The 6,606-nt window shown below is 40.8% G+C and overlaps 1 pseudogene; it reads left to right on the forward strand.

Annotated features, from left to right (window-relative positions):
* Positions 1 to 4,927: 4,927 nt before the first annotated feature.
* Positions 4,928 to 5,811, forward strand: LOC142440897 (phosphatidylinositol N-acetylglucosaminyltransferase subunit C-like; annotated as a pseudogene).
* The last annotated feature ends 795 nt before the right edge of the window (positions 5,812 to 6,606 follow it).

The raw sequence follows: 6,606 nt of genomic DNA on the forward strand, positions 1-6,606 counted from the left end.
TACATAGTCAAATGCATTAGCATATTCAAACACAAGTAAATCACTTTATGTAATTTCCTGCTTTCAGCCAAGATCCATTTAGCACCAGCAATGATAACCCTTTGTCCACATCCTCTGACAGCTCTCTGTCAATGTACTGCACCAATTCTTACTGGATGATCTTCAGCAAAATTTGTTTATATATGATTCTAACGGTCTTGTTCAATAACTCAAGCATTCTGTTGGATCATCTTTATTTAGAACGAGCACAAATATGGATCTCTTCCAGTCATTGGGGTGTGTAATGGTCTTCCAAATTTCCCAGCATAGACAAATGAGTGCTTCTACTGTTTCATGAGCTTATTCAAACATTTCCATTGGTATTCGGCCATTTCCTTGTTTTTGACTAATGTTTTCAGTTCAGTACTGTTGGTTCTTGCTCATATGCTACTTATTGTAATGGTTGGATCTGTAATATTCCCATTTGGCATGGTTGTGCTGTATTCTCTTCACCTTCTTTAGGTACTTCATCATTCATATTTTTCCCAAAGAGTATTTCAATATTGCAGCTTGAGGCTTGAATATTTTCTTGAGTTCCTTCAATCTAAGATATGTTGACCTTTCCTTTTTTGTTTCTAACTCTTTGTGCATTTCATTATATTTGACTTTGGGTACTTAAGCTGCCCTTTGAAATTTTCTATTCAGTTCTTTGACTTCTTCATTTCTTGCATTTTTTTTTGTTAGCTATTCTGTAAGTAACAGCAAGCTTTGGAATCTCTTCGACATCCAAGTTGATATTTTCTATTTTTCCTTTCTTTTTAATGACCTTTTGCTTTCTTTGTGAATGTTAATCTTCCTCCCAAAACTCATTTGGGTCATCTGTCACTCATGTTCAGTGCAGCAGATCTGTGTTTGAGATGTTCTTGAAATTCATGTGGGATATATCCAATGGCATATTTTGGCTCTCAAGGTCTTAATTTAATTTTTTTTCAACTTCAACTTTTACTTACATATTGATGGTGTATTTCACGTCAGCTCCTGGGCAGAGATTAGCTGCTGAGATTCAGCTTCCTTGTCATTTTTTCAAATACTTATAGTCAATGTGATGTCTGTGTATTCCAGTGGGAGAAGTTTTCCTGTATATCCCCTTCTGTTTTTTTGAAAAGAGATGTTGGCAAGGAAGAAGTCAATTGTCTTACAAAACCCTATCATGCAATCGCCAGTCCCATGTCTATCCCCAAGAATGTATTTTCCAACTACTGTGCCTTCCTCTTTGTTTCCAACTCTTGTATTCCAATTGCCAATGCATCTTTGTTGCCTACTTGATCAATTTCAGACTGAATGACTTGGTAGAATTCTTCAAATTATTCATTACTAACTTTTGCGATTGGTGCATAAATTTAAATAACAGGTGTATTGATTGGATTTCCTTGAAATGTGGATATAATCCTATCACAAATCGCAGTGTACTTCAAGATGGATCTTGAAACGTCCTTTATGATGATGAATGTCCTCTACGATGATGAATGCAAGTTGGTTGTAAAAATCTCATGTAGATTTTTTGTTTTCTAAATTAATCAAAGTCGGGATGGATTTCAACTTGTTTGGATCCACAGTCAATGTTCATGGAAGAAACAGTTAAGAAATCAAAGAGGGATCTCATTGGACAAATCCGCTGCACAAGATCTCATTACACTTTTGAAGATCCAGGACAGGACAGCATGCTGAGGAATAAGGTACCCCTGATCCAACCTATGGTATTTTCAATTGACTCATATGCATGTGAAAGCTAGACATTGATTAGGAAGACTTAAGAAGAATTGATGCATTTGGATTACAGTGCTCTGTAAAATAATGAAAGTGCCATGACTGTCAAAAGACCAAACAGATATGTCTTGGAAGAAGGACAACCAACATTCTCCTTAGAAAAGAGGACGGCAAGGCTCTATCTCATGTACTTTGGACATGTTTTCAGGAAATCCAGTCCCTGAAAAAGGATGGCATGTTTGGTAAAGTAGCCTGACAGCAGAAATGAAGTGTCTGGCCCAGAGGGTTTGATGCTGTGGTTTCAACCATGGGTCCGGGCCTAACAACAGTGGTGAGAGTGGGGCAGGACTGGGAAGTGTTTCCTTGGACATAGGTTCGCGGTGTGTGAGAGCCAATCAGAAAGCACCTAACCAGAACAACAAGCCTCTCAATCCAACTGCGATGTCAGAAATGTCAGTATTGTTTCCTTATATATGCATATCCTGTATGCACACACAAAAATTCCATTCTTAATCCTGATGAGCATGTTCTGTGGAGAGTACCTAACATTTTCCCAGACACAGATAAGAAAATGAGAAACTTTTCTTACATTGGACTAGAATTAGATGCTACCATTCTATGCCTGGTCTTTGAAATCTTTTAAGAACCTTGATGGATATCAAAATATAAATGAATTTTAAGAGTGATAGATACAAACAATTAAACAACATTACATTTAAGCAAATCTGTGGTATTATATAAAAAGGTTTAAAAAAGTAAACTAATGTGGACCTTCCAGGTGATATAAGTACATGTCTTTACTTCCCAACATCCCCACCCTCCCTTACGAACCAAAATATTCACAAATCCCCATTACAGTTTACCATCAATTCTACCAGTATGATACAACATATTAAATCTTTGGGAATAAAAGTCATACATTAGTCTTACTTCTATCCTTACGTGAACAGCACATAGTAGTGCTCAATAAATATGCATTGGAGAACTAAATGGAAATCTAAATTGATTTGTCTTCATACACTTCTCTAGCCATATCTGAGTCAACACATAATAACAGCTAATAGTGAAATTTCCATTCTTTCATATTTTACCAGAAGTTATGGGGCAATAATAAATATTTTTCCAAAGGTGTGAGCATTATACAGAGAATGCCCTCACGAGTTAGACAGCTAACAGCTACATTTGGCCATTCCAAAGGGAAACTAAACAGAAGGGTGTTTGTGGATTTTGTTTTCATTCAACATTATAAGAAAAACAAAAAGCAATGTTTCATTTGGGGAAAACTCTACAGTAAATCCAAACCAGAAAAAGTAAATTCTATTGTTGAGGGAGTGGGAGAAATGGAAATAGTATGACATATTGGGAAATGGATACATATGGAGGAATGATAAAGTGAAGATAAACAATTTAATTTGTGGTCAGATATCAACTGATGACATAAAGTTCTCAGCATTGTCAATAATAATTTCTTACAAAATGCTTAAAAGACAGTTCAGATAATAAGACATTTCCTTGGATATATATTAAAAAAGATTAGAGTGTCTTTTGAAATGTAGCAGTGTCTATCTTATTTTTTCACACTCAGGCCATATTAGTACCTGAAATATATAGTACTTACTTGCAAGCATGCTCTGATTTCACTGAAAAAGTCATGCAAATAATAAAAATGCATCAGTTGGCCTTCATTTTCAGTTCAAAACAAAATAATTTTCCACATCCTCACCATCAGGTGAATTCTGGAAGGTAATTATTGTGCGTGTTCAGTTCACGTCATTGATTCCAATGCAGGAGGTTACTACAGGTTTCAGAGAGCCAAGATAGGCGAACTTTATTGTGATTATTGCCTATCTGACAAGATAGTGTCCCCCAAATGAACGCATTTTTACCATTTAGATGGAAAATGAAAACTGTTATCAGCTGGATAATTGCAATGAAATATGAAATAAGATTCCCAGCAGTGACGCTCTCTCACATTTCTATTTCTCATGTAAATTATGAACTCTGTGAACAGAAGCGTTTCCAGTATCCAAGTGTTTGGCAAAAGGAAACACTCCTGCCACAGATGAAGGCTGACCTTTCAACTTTGACCCGAACTCTGGCAGTCAGCACGGTCATAGGAAAAGATGACAGATGCAAGTTTCCTGAGGGCGCCGCCTTCCTAGTAACTGAAATGAGCCGATCACAAAGTACCGCTGGAACACCGAAAGGATTGTTTATGCGGAACGAATCCATGAATACATTTATTTCCCATTAAATTACTAGATTTGAGGAAGGCTCCGTATTTTGATTTGTGAAGACAGAAGTTTTTGTTATTACTTTCAATTTTATTTTTGGCAAAAATATGTAGAGTAAAACCCTCTCCCATCTCAGTTTCTAGATAATAACACTGTTTTCATCCTTCATGTTGTATCAACATTCTCATTACTTCTGTTCTAGTAGTTTCACTTCCATTTACCTAAAATACTTACCCCCACCCCACCCTTCGCATCTATGCTTTAAAAGCATATTTGAGATGATCCTCAGGGGCCGCACTCTGCTCCAGGGCACAGTTTACACACGGCACAGCTAACCTGACGGCTTAGCTGCCCCTCATCTGCGGGCAGAGATGCCGGTCAGCCACACCTCCCAGTCACCAAGAGCACACTTACCGACTGTGAGGCATCTCAGCTGAGACCGAATTGTCCCTCCAGAGACCTTCCTGCCACCACCACCCTGGGACCACACTGCAAATTCGGGACAAATTCAAGAGCCGAAATACATTAGCAGACTTCATGAATAATGTCCAGATTATAGAAGGCAAAATCGAGCACTGGAACCAACAAACTTCAACAAAAGAGTAAAAAGAGAACTCACACTTTGGGGGTAAACATTTTGGTAAAGACATATGTGGTTTCCGCGACCCTGGCGGCCCGGATGGGGAAGGATGCGGGCGGCCGGCCGCGCATCCCTGGGAGTCCATGGGCAGGAAATTGCTGTACTATTCTGCCTCAGAGAACAAACTCATCTATTGCAGACCTAGCCTGGGCCACTGCCTTTGAAACAAGGGAAGGCCGGTAGAACATCAACTACAGCACAGCATGGAATTTCCAGTGAGGTCTTACTTCAAAACTTCATAAAGAAGCAGAACTGCATGGACTTCTGCGAGGGAGCTTGAACCAGCCTTATTTTAAGGAAAAGGATAATGTGTGAAGAGCCAGTAAAGAACACCAACGAGGTCAGGTGGCAGAAGGTCTTGTAGAAGCGACAGCCATTTCCTGATAACTACGTGGATCGGCGCTTTCTGGAAGAGCTCGGGAAAAACATCTATGCCCGAAAATACCAGTACTGGGTGGTGGTGTTTGAGTCCAGTGTGGTGATTCAGCAGCTGTGCAGTGTGTTTGTGGTCATCTGGTGGTATATGGACGAGGGTCTGCTGGCCCCTCTCTGGCTCTTTGGGACCGGCCTGGCTTCGTCCCTGATTGGCTATATTTTGTTTGACTTCACTGATGGAGGTGAAGGGCGGAAGAAGAGTGGGCGGACACGGTGGGCAGACCTGAAGAGCGCGCTGGTTTTCATTACTTTTACATACGGCTTTTCCCCAGTGCCGAAGGCCCTGACAGAGTCTGTCAGCACTGACACCATCTACGTCATGTCAGTCTTCATGCTGTTATGTTAGGCCACCTCATCTTCTTCGACTATGGTGCCAACTCCGCGATTGTGTCCAGCACCCTGTCCTTGAACATGGCCATCTTTGCCTCCGTTTGCCTGGCCTCCCGCCTGCCTCGGTCCCTGCATGCCTTCATCATGGTGACGTTTGCCATCCAGATGTTTGCCCTCTGGCCCATGTTGCAGAAGAAACTGAAGGCATGTACTCCTCGCAGCTACTGTGGGGGTCACGCTGCTTTTTGCGTTTTCCGCCTTCGGCCCATTAGTGGTGTGGGAGCCATCCTCTTTGCCCTTCTGCTCGTGTCCATCTCATGTCTCTGCCCTTTCTACCTCATTGGGCTGCAGCTCTTGAAAGAAAACATTCATGGACCATGGGATGAAGCTGAAATCAAAGAAGACTTGCCCAGGTTTCTCAGCTAAGTTAGGGCTCTCCTGAGTCCATTGTTAAGGCAAGCCAATAAACTAGCCACCCAACTAGTATAAGGCTTGAAGACCACGTTCCATTCTGGACGTAGCATGCTGATGCGGGTGGGAGAACAGAGATCAAAAGAAAAAGTTAACCAAAGGCTAAAGTGGTGAAGGTCCTTTTCCATTCTTCAATTTTGTGGATACAAAGCTTTCTGGGCCCTCTTGAATTATTGCTTCTTATTTATTATTCAATGTAACAGATGACGTGATGTGCCTCCTATTTATTAAAAACCCAACAGCACATAAAAAAAAGACATATGTGATGACGTCTCATTTTTAAAATCTGTAGAAAACTCCAATCTCACCGCCATGGAGTCGCTTGTAACTCATAGAAGAAACACTAGTGGACAGAGTGGAACGGCCCCCGGGGGTTGTGAGGTGACAGCTTTCCTGGGGCTGCAAAATCCGCTCTTTCTGCCCCATCCTCTCCTTGCGATTAGCTGTCCAACAAATAAGCCGCTCAGCCGCCAGGGCGCCCCAGAAAACTACACCTTCCTCAGGGAAACACAGATAAGCCCATAAAACATGCACACAAGACCGGAATAGGCCATTTCCTAAAGATGACCCCCGAAAGCCAGCAGTTACGTGGAGAAATACTTGCAACCACTAAGGTATAAAAGAAACACAAATTAAAATGACAATGAGATGCCACTTCACAACAACATTCATAGCAAAACTTAAAAAACAAAGCAAAGCAAAATAATAAAGCTGGAGAGAATGTGAAGAGATCATGACGTCCATGCATTG

Source organism: Tenrec ecaudatus, chromosome 2 (assembly GCF_050624435.1).
Source record: "Tenrec ecaudatus isolate mTenEca1 chromosome 2, mTenEca1.hap1, whole genome shotgun sequence".
Classification (NCBI taxonomy): domain Eukaryota; kingdom Metazoa; phylum Chordata; class Mammalia; order Afrosoricida; family Tenrecidae; genus Tenrec; species Tenrec ecaudatus.